This window comes from Poeciliopsis prolifica, unplaced genomic scaffold (genome assembly GCF_027474105.1).
Source record: "Poeciliopsis prolifica strain line A6 unplaced genomic scaffold, Auburn_PproV2 SCAFFOLD010, whole genome shotgun sequence".
NCBI lineage: Eukaryota > Metazoa > Chordata > Actinopteri > Cyprinodontiformes > Poeciliidae > Poeciliopsis > Poeciliopsis prolifica.
Window position 1 is genome coordinate 10,005,426 of NW_026562385.1, and position 17,075 is coordinate 10,022,500.

General features: G+C 42.7%; 1 protein-coding gene across 2 annotated transcripts in view; it reads left to right on the forward strand.

Annotated features, from left to right (window-relative positions):
• Positions 1 to 17,075, forward strand: part of LOC129363377 (glutamate receptor ionotropic, NMDA 2B-like) — a 159,217-nt gene that overhangs the window by 48,196 nt on the left and 93,946 nt on the right. The gene's annotated exons all lie outside the window — the stretch shown is intronic.

A 17,075-nucleotide genomic window follows, 5' to 3' on the forward strand; every position in this document is an offset into this window, starting at 1 on the left:
TGGAGTAATTTTTGGTAGGTCAACCACTTCTGGGAAGATTCGCTATTGTTTCATTGTCTCATCATGATAATGGCTCCCACTGTGGTTTACTGCAATCCCAAAGCCTCAGAAAATTATAGACTTGTCAATGACCGTTTGTCATCTCTTAGCCTGCTTTGTGCTATCCAACAGGTTGTATTTAAGTGATTTAAGTGATCTGCTACCTCTAACGGTGAGGCTTGTAAAATTGCACTCCCCCTCGCAAAAAAAAAAATCTGGTCAATCAAAATATTTAAAAGGAAGAGTTGTGCTTTTTTCTCAAGAAAAAAAAATTGTCTGATGTTAAAATTTCATTAAATATCTGAAACATTTAGGTAAATGCAACTACTTTTCATCTGGTGGTGAAATGCAGGATATTATCTAATTTTGCTCTCATAATTCACTTTTCCTCAATCTAGATTTTAATGCGTGCCTCTTTTGCACTATTGTGACTTCATGACCGCATCCCGCAAACAGAAAAATGCCTCGGTTCATGCTCTCACTTGGTGTGAAAGTGAACCGCGCTGGTTCATATTATCTCCATGTGCATAAAGACAGACAGGCAGGCTTAGCTGGGGGCCCTGACTTGAAAGACAAACTGCCAACAGAGCTGGTGCCAGTGACAGGATCAGCTGGAGATTGCACCAGGACAGAGCGCTAGATCTCTGCCTATTTACTAGGCCTTGCCTAATGGGATAAAGCAATCTGCTGCTGCTTTATCTGTGGCCCATTGAGATCTGGATTTGAGCAAAATCGGCTCATTCAGTTAGTGCTGCCTTGTCACCGAACTGAAAAATGACCAGTTCAGAAAACAAAATCTCCATGTGGGGAAAGTGAAACCTCACGCACCCTTTAGAGATTCCTCAGCTGCTGACAACATGTTGGCTTTTCTGATGTACTTAGCTGTCACATTCACTTTAAAGAGGGAGAATAAGACACAACCGAACTGAACTTGCTTTGGTCGTGCTGTTTGTGTTGGTGAAAGTGAGACGCATTTTCCAGTGGCAGTGCAAAGCCCACACTGGAGCTCGCTCTGGCTCATCCGTCCTATCGGTTTCTCTGTTGTCATCTCTGCATTTGTCTGGTGACCCTCTGGTGTCAACAGGTTGATGTAGCTGCAGAGACATGAGCTGGAGTGACATGGCAAGACCAGCGGCCACCATTGAAGCTCTACGTTCTGCTGCTTCTCATTATTGCTGCAAGGGAAGATATGGCAGGGAACCGTCAGCTTCTATTTAAAAACGCGCTCCTTCATACACAGGCACTGCTGTGTGGCACCCACATTTGGCAGTACGGTTCCTGGTAGACAATATTCAAATTAAGCTCAAAATTGTTTACACCCATCAAACCCAGATGCTTTTGTTTTCTTAAACAGTGAATACAAAGAAATTTCCTAAAATGTTTCTGCATTTGGCCTGATGGATAGAAGGATGGATGGATATGCTTTACTTGTGTGGTTTGTTTTCTACTAAGTTGGAGATTTGGCTGTTTTTAATCCCTAATCCCAAACTCAAGAATCAATATGGCTGCCACGTGATTTAAACAGAGTACTGGCTGCCTCGATAAACTCTTTATTAATGCTTTTGACCAGTATCTTCTTAAATCTTTCGCCTCTGACAGTGGACAATTACTTTAGTGTTTGCCATCGTCAACTTGTATTTGCCAACAGTTGCCAGCTTGTCACAGATCCCAGTAATAATCGATCTCGTTCTTTCTGTCGACTGCCTGTTGAATGAATGTTTTGATGTCACACTGAAAGTTCGAGGCATGTAGGGGAATAAAAGAGCAGCTGGGAAGTGAGGAGAGTCACAGACCTCTTGCCGGGACAACATTCCCTACTAAGCACATGTACTGTACGTGCAGCAGGCAGCAGGAAAGAGCAGCAGTCCATGGCAGAGGTTTAAATGGATTTCCCAGGCCACGAGGCAGAGTTTGCCTCCCCTGAGAGCTTTCTCCTGGCTGCGCTGGGGCCCTGGAGAGTGAGGACGGGGTTGCACTCAGACTCTGTCTCCAAACGGATTTGTGTCTGCCTAATGGACTGAGACAATGGAGTGGCAAAAATACGATAGAGAAGGATCAGAGAGAAGGAGGGAGGGGCGGGGGAGGGGGGGGGAGCCGAGACATGTGGGAAAGTAGAGTAATTGAGATTGTGAGCAGAGAATGAGATTGGGTGGAAGAAATTGTGCTTTTAAAGAGAAGCGGCTGGGAGAGGAGAGGTAGGACTCGGGTGAAGAGGGTTTGGCTTGATCAAAGTGTGCTTGTGAAGGTGCTCGAGAGGTGGTCGACAGATTCAGACTGGGAGGCAAAAGAGAAAAACTTCCCAAGAGACTCTGCTTGCCTGCCACTTCAAGAAATTGAATTTCATTATTTAGTCTCACTAAACTCTTGGCACAGAATCTTTCTCACATTTTTTCCGGTCTCTCCACGCTATTTGTTGTGGTGTTTGTTTACTTAAAGCCACCTGGCCATCGGGAGCACTGGGACGCTTCCCGCTGGCCTGGCCGCTGGCCTGGACCGCTCAGGATCGCTGAAGGGCAGGAACAAAGATTTGGTTTGGTTTGCACTAAATAAAAAACAAGCCATGCAGCTTCAGTATGTGCCTGGCTAAAACTTCCACAAACTGCAAGTGAGATGGGGATAAGACAGACGAAACCCCTTCGTTTTCCGAGGCTGTCTGTTACGGTAGTGCAGGCACACGCCACGCTCCATGCAGGTGTTTTGCTAAAAAGCGCAAGCTCAAGTTATTTGCACAGCCTTTCGCTGGAAAACGTTGCGCTCAAAACATCTGCATACAGATAAAAAAACAGAAATATGACTGGCGAAATGCACGTGAATAAACCTGTTCACAATATAAGTCATTGAAAATCATGTGAGTGATGGACGTACACATAATTCAGCCACAGCACTAGACGTTGGAGTGACAAGTCGTCTATTCTTGGAAGCGGCTATGTATGCTGCGTAGTGAGCTACCTTTAGCGCAGCCAGCTGCCTTGTCCAAGGAGGCCACTGCCTACAAATAAGCGCAGTTTGCAGCTTTCATTGCAAGACAATAATTGCAAACAAATTAATTTTGGTACGGCTGAAAAATCACGTCATCATACCGCAAAAACGTTGCATTAAATATATTTTTCCTGAAATCGCTGTGTTTTCATCAAGCCAGTTTATTTTTATAATTCCAATTTGCACAATTTCGAGATGAATGGAAATTCAGCTAACGAGCTCTTGCAGTAATTGTGATCGCTCAAGCAACTCTTGGGAGGTTCCACCGCCGACACACGTCCTCATCACCTGTGGATAATGTGTGATTCACGCTCAATATAAAAGTAATTTCCTCGATAAGCCGTGAGTGCTGTTTGAGTTATGAGGCTGATGGTTCCCTACAGTGTCTAGATACGGCAGCAGACAGAGGGCTGTTGTTCTTTCTGCCGTCTTTTGGACAGCTGAGATCAAGTGAAAAAGCAGGAAGTGAAAGTAAAAGACAAAGTTTGAGTCATTGTGGCAGAATTTAAAGAAAAATAGCGCTTTGGCCATTTGCCTTTTCCTTTTCTGACTGAGCATCTCAAGGAAATGGACTGACAAAGGGTGCTGTTTATCTCAGGCCTTGTGCCAGCCCTCCCCCCCCACACACACACACATATGGTGCACCCATCATGGGAGAAGGCCAAATACTGCTATTACAGTTGACAAGACAACCCCTCCTTTTTCATTACACACCCAAGGAAAAGAGGGTAACAGGGAGAGACACGGCAGGCAGAAAACACAACATTTAGGTTTTTAGTGAGAGTAGCGAGGATCTGGAGGACTAACACAAGATAAGTCCATAAAATGTACTCTGCGGAGCGGCCTGCTGTCGTGCTGCATGACGCGTCGCGTTGAATTATGATCAGAAATGTACTTTTCTTGCTCTCACATGCAAACAGAGTTTCTAGGTGTTCGGAGATGAAGCGCAACGCTAAGCCCACTGTTGCGTGCCGCTGGGAGACACAGACGCTCGTTTGAGTCCGGTAAGATTAAACATTGCTTGCAAAGTCGAGGCATGCGACGCATCCTTCGCTCGATAGCCCCCCGTTCCCCCCTCTGAGCCTTCCGGGAGCCGTAATGAGTACAAAACTGGATATTTTAGACGGTTTCCTCCGGAGGACGGAGCGAAAGTGCAGCAGCAATAAAAACAAAGTGGGACTCCAGCTGCCACGCCTGTTACACGTCCGCACACTGCACGCCAACGGGAAGTTCTTCTGTAGCCTGCGTGAAAGAGGGGAAAGCTCTGAAAGAGGGAGAACTGAAAAGATGGAGGAAGTTGAACGGGGAAGGGAGCGGCAAACGAAGGAAGGCAAAAGACACTCGCATCTATATCAATGAATGAGATTGGTGAGGGGGGGCCGGGCGGCAAGTAAGGGGATGAGAGCACTGAGTGCAGGGCCGCATGACTGGGAGAGGAGCGAAGGAGACGGAGTGACACAGGGAGGGTGTTTGCAGCAGGTGTGATGCCATCTATCCATGGAAGGAAAACAGAAGCTGCCTCTTTGCCCTAGAAATCACAGCCTGAATGGAGGAGGGCTGAGGAAGAAGAGGGACGGACAGAGCACAGCTGTGCCCGTGTCTGTGAAAGACGTGGCGTGATAAAGGAGGAGGAGGAAGAGACGAAGGAGGCAAAGGGACTCCTCCAGCGGTTTAGCCAGTGACTTGCAAAAGTGTTCTCCTCTTCTCATTTTGTCACATAACAGCCACAACTCCCAGTCTGTTTTACTGGGATGCACAAAGGAGCGCATAAATTATGAACTGGAAGGGAATTTATAAATGGTTAGAATTTTTGTTTGGCTTGAAAATGTGTAAAAGTATGGCATTCATTTGCAATTAGCTGCCTTTACTTTAATAACAGTAGATTAGGAGACTCAAACTCCGGTCCTCATTGGCTGGTGTCTCTACTTTAACTCACCTGGCTGCAATATTAGCCCATTAGCAGAGCTCCGTAGAGCCTCACTGGATGTTTGTGAGGCAGTTCAGCCCTTTAATTCAAGTGTTTAGGACAGCGGACACATCCAAAGGTGGCAGAACTCTGGCCCTCGAGGACCCCAGTTAATCTAGTTTGGTAAAAATCAGCCCTTTGTTTTACGCTTTGCGTCGTACAGTCTGGAAAGTCGATTCCTACCCAGAGGCATGGATGATGCTGAGGTTTTAAATTTTACCCAATCGCTAAAGTTAGCCTGTGGCCTGTGTGATGCGCCAGTTCGACCCTTCGAAGCTCACCTGAAATTGCCTGTGCAGTAAACAACCGACCTCCACCGCAAAGAGAGAAGAGCCGAGCTCAATGAGGCGGCTGTCAATGTTAATTCAATATTCGGAAGTGTGGCCAACATGGACTGAACGGCTGTGTTCACTTCCTCCACTGACTTTACCTGGACTGCAGAAGGAAGAAAAGCAACATCATCGTTCACAAATTCTTCTTCTTCTTCGATCGAAGTTCTTCCGGAGGGAATCCAAGTCAATTGGAGACTCCAATTAAAAATCCATAGCCTGAAGTTCATTGATGCTTTCCATCCAACCTGGTTGTGCTTGAGCAATTTTTCAGAAAAGTATGATTAAACATTTCAGTGTAAATGGGAGAAGATACATTCCAAAAGAGGAGTGGTGCTATATGGACCTGATGAATACATGGACCTGATGAATACAAATTGCATGTCATATTTTTTGTTTTCATTCGTAAAAAAGGAGATTAAAAAAAATCTCCAGTCATTTTACAGGCTTGATGGTGTCGTGTCAAGCCTGTAGGTAGCATGTCCAGCTTACCTGGGGTCTTTGTGCATGGAGTTGGCATGTTCTCCTTGTGCATGCACAGGTTCTTTCTGGTTACTCCGGTTGCCTCCATCAGTCCCAAAACGTGACTGTTTGGTTAATTGGTCTCTGCAGTTAGTTTGGTTTAGGTATGGGTATCTGACACAATGTGACGGAGTTCAAGAGTGCGAATGCATTTGTTACTGCCCGGTTTTTTACGCGGTTCGCCCGGCTTGCTGCTGCTCCACAAAGTATGCTGGACTGCGGCAATCAGTGCCATCTAAAGCTGTGGCTAATGGTCATATTATCAAGATATGTTGAGCTATTTTTCCCCAGCTTGTCTAGAAACTTTGGCTTTTGTAGTGGTACAAATAGCTGCAGTTGTCATTGATCACCGCAGGGCCACAGCACAATAAGTACACAGAGCTAATCCATGAGAGTCGGCTGCTGCAGATCTGGAGCGATAACATCCACTTGTACATAGGATTTAAATTCAAGAGGGTTTGCAACTAATGAAAAGGAGGAAGGCAGCCAATTTAGAAGACCTGAGAGGAACAGGGATAATGAGCATTTCACATTAAAAGCATATACAGGGCGACGCACGCGGGGGGGGGGGGGAAACAGGAAGACTGTTTTATTAACTTTTGCCCAACTAATTTCAGCTGTTCATCGTTTCCAGTCTGGTGACTTGCCTGTGGTTGTGCTTTTTCGCCTCTCTGTGAGAAGAACGGCAGCAATTCAGTCTGAGAACAGCTGTGTCCACACGTCTGTCCTCGTGACGTTTCTTCAGAGGAAACGGGTCCGATCATAGTGCAGAACCGGCATTGAACTGCGTCCGGGGGTAATTGTTGCGTCCGCGCGCGTGAAGCGTTTAATCACAGCTCGTGGGCGAACTCAGCGAAGCAGTTACCGCCCATACTGCTTTCGTTCCCCCTTGCTCCCAGTATTTATCGCATCGTTGGAGAAAACCTTCCCTTGATTTTATTTTAAAAAAACAACAAAAAAACAAACAAACCCCCCCTCCCAAAAAAGCGACGACCCCCACCCCATCAACACTGCATCCTCTTTGAAGTGCCCTGCTTCAGTCCATCTGGGATTCAACAAAATCTCTCTGCATTTATATCAGCAATTATTGCTGTACAATAGAGCCTATTGTTGTCATAATCACTGAGGTCCTGTACTCTATTAATGTAATGTGCTGCTCAGCTTGGCAGCGCCATGTCCTTGCTAAAACAGTCGCAATTAGGAGCATTTGTAAACGATAAGACAATTAAAAGTGTGTTCCTTTGCCTCTTGGTGTGCCTTTTTTTATTTTTTCATTTCCCCGCTTCTCTTTATTTGTTCCCTTCATTCATTCTGTGCCCAGTAAAACACCCAAACCTGCATCTCCTCACCCCAGATTCACAACCGCATCTCTTTCATCACATCGCCGTATTGAGTTTCACGAGCAGTGACCTGGAAATTTCTTTGTGTGAAACTTTTTTGCACATATGTGGAGATTGCACCTTCTTCCTTTTATTGGGACACCGATAAAGTGTCACCGGGGAGAACGGGCCGAAACACAGGTGGGTTAAAACGTCTAAAAAAAGAGCAGGCGATGCACAAAGCAAATGGAAAATATAAACGCACATATCTGACAAAAACGGTAGCTGGCTGTAGACCGGTAGCAAAAATAATGAAGGACGAATTGAAAGCGCAGGGGAACTGTCTTTAGAAAACTAAATAGGAAGCAAATTTAACTGCATTCTAGGGAAAACCTGGAGGGGAAGCTTATTTTTAAAGTTCAATGCACAAAAAAATAACTTCTCATAACAAATAGAGTCATTCATTTACTGTTCCATCATTTATTTCCAAATCACTTAAAGTACAACATAGCAGCTGACCGGGAACAAAAATGTAAAACCAAAGAAAAACAATTAAAAAAAAAATAAAATAAGGAAATAAAATTCAACATTAGATGCTAACTCTCCCTGGATTAAAAGCCAAAGAGAAAATAATTTATTTCATGGGATTTAAAAATGTAATTTCAAAAATATATATAATCAGATCAATCTGGGACAATCTAATCATTCCAATTTAAATTCAATGACATTAATCTACTTTGATTCGAGCTGTAACGCAGAACAAGCAAATTTAGTTTGTTACAACTAATAAAGTTGTTTGTCTCAGTAGTTATCGTAAATTAAAGCAAAACCTTAGAATAAAATAATAATGTTGTCCTTAACTGCACAAGATATTCAGCCATAATTAAACCGTAGTTTGACAACAGACTTCTGACAAAATAATAAAAGTCCAACATTTTATTAAGAGATAAAGAAATGGTAGAAAATGTTGTTTTTTTACGGTTGTGCTGACTTTATGGTCACACCTGACCCACCAGGCATTCAAGCTCACACGCTAAATTCCTCATGTTTGGCTTGTCTTCCTACTTTCTGATTGTCCTGGTTTAGTTCGTGCTGCGGCCCACTGTGTGTGTTCCACTATTCTACAGAGAGCGGGAGCGAGACAGGAAGACGTGGGGAAAAATATCGCGAGTCCTAAATTTATGTGTCCTATTTTCCAACCCTGTTGGTCTCAATTTACCCAGGCCATTTAGCTCCCTCCATAACTTTCTCATCCACACCTCAGCCTCCCTGAGCTGCCTTCCTCTCACCTCCTCTATTTCATCTTTATGAAACAGAGGATGTAGTAGAAAAATCGGGGTGTGCAGATTGCATAAATTCTAACAATGTGAAGCTGAAATGTTTGTGGGATTTCATTATTATTTAAGTGACGTGCCAAAACTGAACATACATTCATCATAAGAAGAATGTAAAGCTCTTTTCAGCGATGCAGTTTATTTCATTTCGTTTAACGTGCACACAAGGTCAAAATGACACATTCCAGCTTAAACACATATTTAAATCTCCACTGATACTTGCTTTGAGGTCTAATGCAACTTTGAAAGGCAGTTTCTGTCGCAGCCAATCAATTCCTGGCATAATTTGAACTTGTTATTGGGATTGAATTTTTTTCTGTCTGTTTTTTTTCAGTGGCACTCTAGACTAAAGTTTTTGTAAAGGGTGGTGAGACCAGGCTAGTAAAAATGTTTTTTTGTTTTGTTTTTTTTTTGTTTTTGCTCTTAATTTTACCAGTTAACAAACTGATTCTGAATAAAATAAAGCAACTACAGGTGAGAGAACACCCTGCTTGTTCACCTTCCTGATGGGATACCCACATTTATCCACACTGGCTTGTTCTTTAAAAATTAATTTAAAGAACACTGTGCACAGATCATTCATATTTAACTTTATTTACTTATTTTTAATGTGGATTTGGAAGATTCACAATAGAATCAAATTTGTGCAACCAAATCATTTCTTTTTAAATATTAATCAGAGTTGTTGGTCGTATGATCACTCTGTCTTAACGCCCTCAATGAGTGTATGTATGTATATTTCTAACATGTACTTTATTTATGTTATTTAACTCATCAATGCAGACATAACAAGCTCCTGCTGAAAATACTGGAGCGACAAAGTTACTCACAGGCGTATTAATAAGCAGAATGTGGAGATGCCACCAATCATCTCCAGGTTTATTAAAATCCCACAGGAACATGTTGACCTGGAAGTCACTATTATCCACTGCAATCAAGTTCCAGACACTTCCCAGAGGTACAGGGCTTCATCCGACCTGATCAGCAGGTCAAAGGTCTACACATCCCACTGCAGCAGTGTGATGAAGAACTACTGGCAGACAGATTGCTACAGTTTGCTGGACATATGTACTTGGTCGCTGATGAGGCGTCGCTTTGGTCAGAAGCCAAAAGACGCACGCCAGCCCGGGCTGCTACGCTGTGACTACCAACGAGGCGCCGCAGACGGACCTCTTCCTGTTTGAGATCAAACTGAAACACAGCGATGGAGGAAACGGCGTCATCATTTAGGGCCTCTATCTTTACGCGTCTCGTCTCTCCCTGTTCTCCACCACTTTTCAACCAGAGAAGGCATCAGACGTGAAGCAGCAGTGACTCGCTCGCTCGGCCCGCTCACCTGAGTCCAGGCCTGTCGAGAACTCGTGTTTCTGCCACAAAACTAAGTGCAGTAACTTTTCGAGTGTTTTTGTTGTTGTTTCGGAGAAGATTTTAAAAATTTAAGAGCCTTAAAGGCTCCATAATGAGGGAGAGTTTGGGTAATATAACATCTCTGTTATATTTATGAAGTCATTTTTCACACTTGCAAAATGTTATTCAGTCACACTCAGTAAATTAGAATATAATTTAAAATTAATTGCATATCAAACTTAATATGGTTAGTGAAACATAGACGTTTTTCTCAACTCAAGCCTTTGTTTCTTGTCCTATCGCTGCAGATTTGTTTACGGTGATGGACATTATTTCCGCTCAGTTATGTGGAAATGCCAGCTGAATTTTGGAAATTTGTTCAGTGTAGTAACTCATAAACGTGGAAGTCATTCTCCAGTTCTCCACAAATCTGTGTTGTTGCTGTAATATCCGCCACGTTTTCTCTCACATTTTCTCCCCCTTTACTGTTTACGTTGATCATGACCTTCATATTTGCACAACAATTCCTCCTCTGACCTCTGGCCATTTTCCTTTTCCCCCCTTTCACCTGGCACCCCCCTTTGCCCATAGTGACCTCATCTTTGCCCACATTCTCCTCCCTGATTTAGTGCAAAGGCAATGGGCTCCATATTTGCATAATCGAGATTCGGTGCGTTTCCACATCGGACAGCAGAAGAAAGACGGTAATAATCAGGACCAGTTAATTACCGAAGCTTTGTGACGCTTCACAATGCTTCCTCTCACATCCTCCTCTCTAACCTTTACCGCCCCCGCCGCCCCCCTTTAGTCACCACAACACGTCCCGTCTGTCCACTTTCAAACCTCTGCCGCTCTCGTTCCCGCTGACGGATGTTGACACGGCGGCTAACAGGCTGCGACAGATTCAGGCCCAGCAACACCCACTGTGTTCCTGTGAGGAACCAACCGAGCGAGATTTCTCCGCGTCCTCGCGGTGGGAACGTGTGGCTCAGAGCGGCGATCGAAGGTTGACGACGGAAGCGTCTTAATGTTTTCGATGCATCGTCTGACATCTTTCACTTTGGACACAATTCCAAAGATTTTTCTGAAAATGGACCGACGAGGCAAACAGGAGAATTTCCCAGGAAGTGTACTTTAACACTTTTCTGAAAAAGAATATCATCAGCATATAAAGAACATTTGCCTTCAGCTACCCATAAAATAGAAGCGGAAGCTGCCGTGTTCATGAAAAGTTGCAGGTTTTTTAAAAAGATTTTTTTTTTATCCAAGTTGTTTTTACCTCAGTTTTGATCATTTGCCTCGACTCTTTCAGTTTTTGTTCTGTTTCTGTTTTTTTTTTCTATGTAGCCTACATTGCATCACTAACCAAGATTTACACTTGTTACCTTTCAAACCTCTCAGCCTTCATGTTTCTAATTGCTGCCACTGCATTTTTTCAAACAGCGTCCATCCTCTGTCTCGACTCTCTGTGTTGTGAAACTATTAAGTCTCTCCACAAGGGAGAGAAAATAAAAAAGAGAGAGAACATTTAAAAAAAAATAGAGAAGGAAAACGGACAAGTGGAGGGGCATGCAAAGAAGACAGAATTGCAGATGGAGGAGGATGAGATGCAGACGAAGGAAACCGCAAGACTGTGATGTGCTCACTTAATTATTCACCGGTGTTCAGTCAAGCTGGCCACATCAGAGCTGCTGGCAGAGAGACTCGGAGAGGCAGCCGACACGTGCGGACCTGCAGGTTCCCGTGGCTAAAATCATCTAAAGGTGTTTGCAGGACGTGTTTATGAAAATCGTACCTATATGTCGGCCTGAACGGACGGGGAGAGAATCATTCAGAGCAGCTGCAGAGATGCGCAGGTCAGGTGGGAGAATGTGACACAAAATCCCCAGCCATGGTGGTGGCAGCATCATGCTGGGCGGTGGGGAGATGTATGGAGCTAAATACAGGGCAATCCTGAAAAAGAGAAAAAAAATTAGAGGACAAACATAATATGGAAGATGATTAGGGGCACTGAAAAAAATTGTTTTGACTTTTTTCTCAGAATTGAGACTTTAATCTCAAAAATGATGGCTTTTTTCCTAATAATTTAGACTTTAATGTCAAAATTTGTTTTTTTTTTCTCATAACTCAGACTTTGAAGTCTGAGAAATGTGTGTGTGTGTGTTTATTTTTTATGTAACGATTCCTTTTTTTCAACGGCTCTATTCCTCTTCCGTAAACACAGTCAGATCTGCCATGTTACAGTTTAGATCAAAACGTATTAATGTCCCACCAACGTCCAGACTTAAATCCCACTGGGTTTCTGTGGCAAAATTTTAAGCTGAATGTTCAACCAGGCATCCTTTTCCTTTCACTTTCCCGTTGCGGTCTACTTTGTTTGGTCTACGTCCCGAAATCCCATTAAAATACTTGGAAAGTAACAAAGTTCAAGAGATATGAAAGTGCTTTTGCGAGGGCACTGTGTCTTTTTCTTTCTCAGTCCTCATTATAATCTAAGCACCTATAGGTAGGATAATATATCTTAAATTCAAGGCCTCAGTTTTTACTGTTTTTGGTGCGTTCCAACATAGACATAATGAAGCCACAGGAGGAACATTTCCAGAGGTTTCTATTCTTCTAAAGCTGTGCGTTTAAAAAAAAACTACAGAAAAAATTCAACCTGGAAACTGCATTGTGAGTTTATTCCTGGTGTAATTGCAAATAAAACAATTGTTTTAAAACACAAAGCACCTTGTCTTTTTAGGTTCTGAACAAAGCAAGCCTTCCTTAAGGTCAAAGAAATAAAAACACAAAACGGTACAAAGATCTCTTTGCTCAACCCCATTCTGTCTGGTTGCATCTCTCCCGCTGTATATATATTGTTTTATCTCAGCTGCTCCGCTCTCCTTTCTTTCTCGTGTCGTTCGAGTCGAGGCTTTTGTGAAGCGCCGTCGCTTCTGAGGACTTCAGCTCCCGACTCCGTCTGCGCCCGGTCTCTGCGGGTTGGTCGGCGGGGCGGCCTGCCCGGCCTCCAGCGCCACAGACACACACGTATGAGTCACACACGGCACAGCGTTGTGAAAGGAAGACGGCTGCCTCCGGGACGTTTGTGCGTTTATTCTGAATCCAGGATGGAGACCCTGACTCCAACCCTGGAGTCCTCAGACTCAACATGCTTATCGTCAAATCACACAGGATCAGCCGGTTTTATCACCCGATTCGTGGCAGTTTTGTGGGATAAAATGTTCTTGTTAAAATGTTTTTTTAAAGAAACTGAAAATAAAGAAAGACTAATTTCATTCCCCATATATGAATAAAAATAACAAGCATAATCACTAGCAGGGAGTAAACAAGGAATGCCCTCAAGATTTTGTTTCAGCTCTCTTTTTATTTGTTTTTTCTCCTCATATTCTGTGCCACCGTATCCATATTCATCAGCCGCTATAAATCAATCGGACACAAGAGAGAATTGCAAAGAATGTTCTTTCGCCTTGTCTGTGGACAGATGATTCAAACTGGAAGGCAAAGTGAGCTTTGAGGCAGGAAGTCTGTGGATTTTAAAGAAATATGTCTTTGAAGACTTGGTAGTGATGCTCTAAAGAAGAATCCCAACAATTGTTATGTAATAATCCCTCATACAACAGAGTTATTGGCTCTACATCAATATGGTAACAGAGCTATGTACACAGAATCTCTGATTAAAGTATTTGTTACACTTTTTGTTTCTTTTTTACATTTACTTGTATATCAACAACGTGACGTTACTTTAGATTCATCCCCGCTTTGGACAAGATGTGTGTATTTGGATAAAGGATTTAGAAAGTTTTCTTCAGGTCTCGTTTCTTTCCTGTCAGTTTATCGTCATTCATTTTGTATTTTATGAAGGTTAAATGCTTGACATTCAGTTCTCCTAACTGGTCAAATATATATCTGCTGAAGTGATCAGAAAACAGGCCAGGCTGCCGTCAGTTGGAGTCAGTCCAAGGAGTGAATCTTCAACAGTGCAAACAGAGAGCCTGCATAATGTAGCACAATTTTAAGTAAGATTATCATTACATCACTGCCGTAACATTTTTTTAGCTTTATTTTTCTTGATCTTTTTGTTACCATGGGATGGAGATTGTGTGCTACACATGTTTTACCTGGAGCCATCTTCTATTATTTCTACTTAAATATGTAATAACCCAAGGCCCGAATCGTTTCTGTTTTCTACAACCTAAAGATAAATCAAATAAATGACCTAAAATAGGCTCTTTATCACTTAAGGATGAAATTTAATACATTTTTTAATGACTTTTACACAATTGTGGAAGTTATTTAACCTATTTATTTTTTTGTTAATTCCCTTGATCATACCTCGTCAATAGAGATCATCACTGTAGTCACTGATCGTTGTTTCGGTCACATCAGATTCTGTCAGCCTCTTCTCTGTCTTCCTGTTAGGGCTAATTTGCATGAGCAAAGTCAAACTGGCTTAATAGACTTTTATTGGCAGGAGGCTTTTCACACAATGCAACAGGCTAATGAACAGAACTCTGTGTACCAGGACATCATCTGCGCCCGTGCAATCCTGCGCCTTATTAACCGACATCAATAAGCGTTACGTTTGGGTTTGTGGCATTTTTGGGTCACAGCAGTTCCCCACCCCCCTCCTTACCCATACCGTTCTTTGATTTATGTTTATTTTGGTAGACAGGCGTGGATCTGAAGCAGGAAGCCAGTGCTGCATACTTACCTTGTTTGCCGTTAGGAGTAATTGACTGCTGAAGGGAAGTGGGCATCATGCTACACTGTATCCTGCACTTTTATATCAGTTAAGTGAACTCTATGACATGCAGCAGCTTCCAAAAACCGCAGCTCAATGTGGATCCTTTTGGCACCTGACCCCTATGCCATGACAAAGCAGCGCTAGTTTAAAGACCTGAGATGAGACGCTGAGTTGACATTACGCATGGCGCCAGGCTGTAATAGAGATATCTAGAAAGGTTAGTTTGATGCACGGTGAGAACGAATCCATCGCTCCTCTCCTCTCCAGCTGAAAGGGGCGTAAATCCACATTTCCGTGCGCAACCGAAGGCTTCGGCGAGGAGCGCGGAAAGATTTCATCCCCGGTTTATGGAAGCACTTTGTATAAAAACCATTATCAGGATGACATGTGACCACGTTGTGAAATATGTTCTCCAGCATGCGGAGCAGAACAGCAGCCAGAAAGCCATTGGCTGTTACGCAACCGAGGGAAGTGATCGCTCTTATAGGAGAAGTCAGCAGTGAATCTTTGACATTGTTTTCAGGAATTATGCCTGCAGAGCCAAATATGATCCTTCTCTGTGGGAATACCATCAATACTGGATAAATATGTCAGCGTTATTTATGAGAAGATGTGAGTCTGGAGCATCAGACCTTTTTTTGACTGCAAAACTGCCATTCATTTTCTTCTCAATGTTCACTGTGAAATGTTTGTGACATTGATGCTTTTGCAAGGCGCTGTTTTACACTCCGGCAGAATCGCAATAATCTCAACTCTTCGTAGATTGGCGTCGTTTTCGATTTTTGGCTCGGGCCAGAAATGGAAAGCGCGCCAGAGGTGGCCTGTGTTTCCACTTCCCTCATCAAAACTTGCGTTCGTCGTCAGGATGCTCTTGGCTGCACACCTTCTCGCTGTCTGCTGCATCGTACGTGCTCCCAGAAGCAGCGCCGCTGTCGTAAGTGTTTTTTGCTGACGCTGGATGTAGTTGCGATGTGCAACACGCGTTTCGGATAGAGATCGACGCACAGAGCGTTCTCTGCCGTCCTGTGCGCCAGGACTGCAGCGTTTCTTCGCGTTGCGTTTGGTGCGTCGCTTGGATTTCATGGAACGAAATGACAAAACGATTCACAGAGTTCACGTTGACATGAATATTTGACCTTTTTTTTTTGGGAAGAAGTGAGCTTGTGGAGATTTTAAGCCTTTTTGAACAACAAAGCATGTTTGTGACAGCTGCAGGTCAGCCATCTGTGAGAAACGTAGCATATTGTCCCCACAAAAAAAAAAAAAAAAAAAAAAAACTGTCCTGCTTATTTTTAGAAAGTCTGCAGTTGACTCTCTCTGTTAATCCACAACAAGCACTTTTCTGTGGAAACAAAAGACATCGCGAAGAACCTTTACAAACAATTTATTTTTCCCGCGTAAGCGTAACGCTCGATTTCCCAAATGGATCCTGTTTGTTTCACAATGCAAAGTTAGATCCCTGAGTCCATATTTCAGTTAATCGATATCAGAACCGAAATAAAGATTTATTTGTATTTGTTTGGGATAAATGAAATACAGTCTTAGAAAGCACTTGCTGCTTTAGAGATGTTTTTTGTCAGACAATAATACAAAAATCTGATTTCAAAGGATTTTTACATAGGGGGAAAAAAAAATCCAACAAAGTCGACCTGACCGTATGTGAAAAAGTTTCTAAACCAGTAAGTAGTTGAGCCACTGTTGGTGTTTTTTTTTTTTTTTCGTTTAAAAAATATTTTTTGAATTAAGTCGCATTGGAGAGCTTTTGAGCATTTGGATCATGCCATATTATCTTTAGCTGATTTAAGTCAAGGCCATTGACTAGGCCACTTCAAAAAACAGATAAATTTTTATTTTTTTTTTAGAATCAGTATCCAAGAACACGTGTACCTAAAGTTGTAATCCGATTGCCGGACTCCTTGCGTCAAGGTTTTCTGGCAGAGAGCAGAATGCATCGTTCTATATGTCACAAATTATCAAGGTTCTCAAACCCCAGACCATCACACCACCACCGCCATGTTGAACTGATGGTGTAACATCCTGCTTTTCTGAGTTACTGTTTGTTTTACAGTAGATGTAGCAGGACTCACAGCTTCCATAAACTTCTGCTTTTGTCTTTTCCCTCTACAGAGTTTTTCCCCAATAGTCTTGGGGATCATCCAGATGTTTTGGTAAATAAGTCTTCATTGTCAACAATGGTTTTTGCCTTAGAACAAGTTCTCAAAAGTGAATAATATCTATAGGAAAAGAATAGAGATTGTACAGTAGAGAGATGAGAAAAGTATGTACAGATTCTACAAAAGACACATGTACAAGTTAAAGATTGTGCAAACAATAATTTTGTACATATGTGTCTAATTTTTTTGTGTGAATGTAGCTATTGAAATTTATCTTCACAATCCAAATGAGAGTCAGATTTAACGCCGTTGCTCATTGCTTCTCCCGCATAGGGTCTAAAAGCAGAAAATACTTTTTTGTAAAAATCAGTATCAGTAG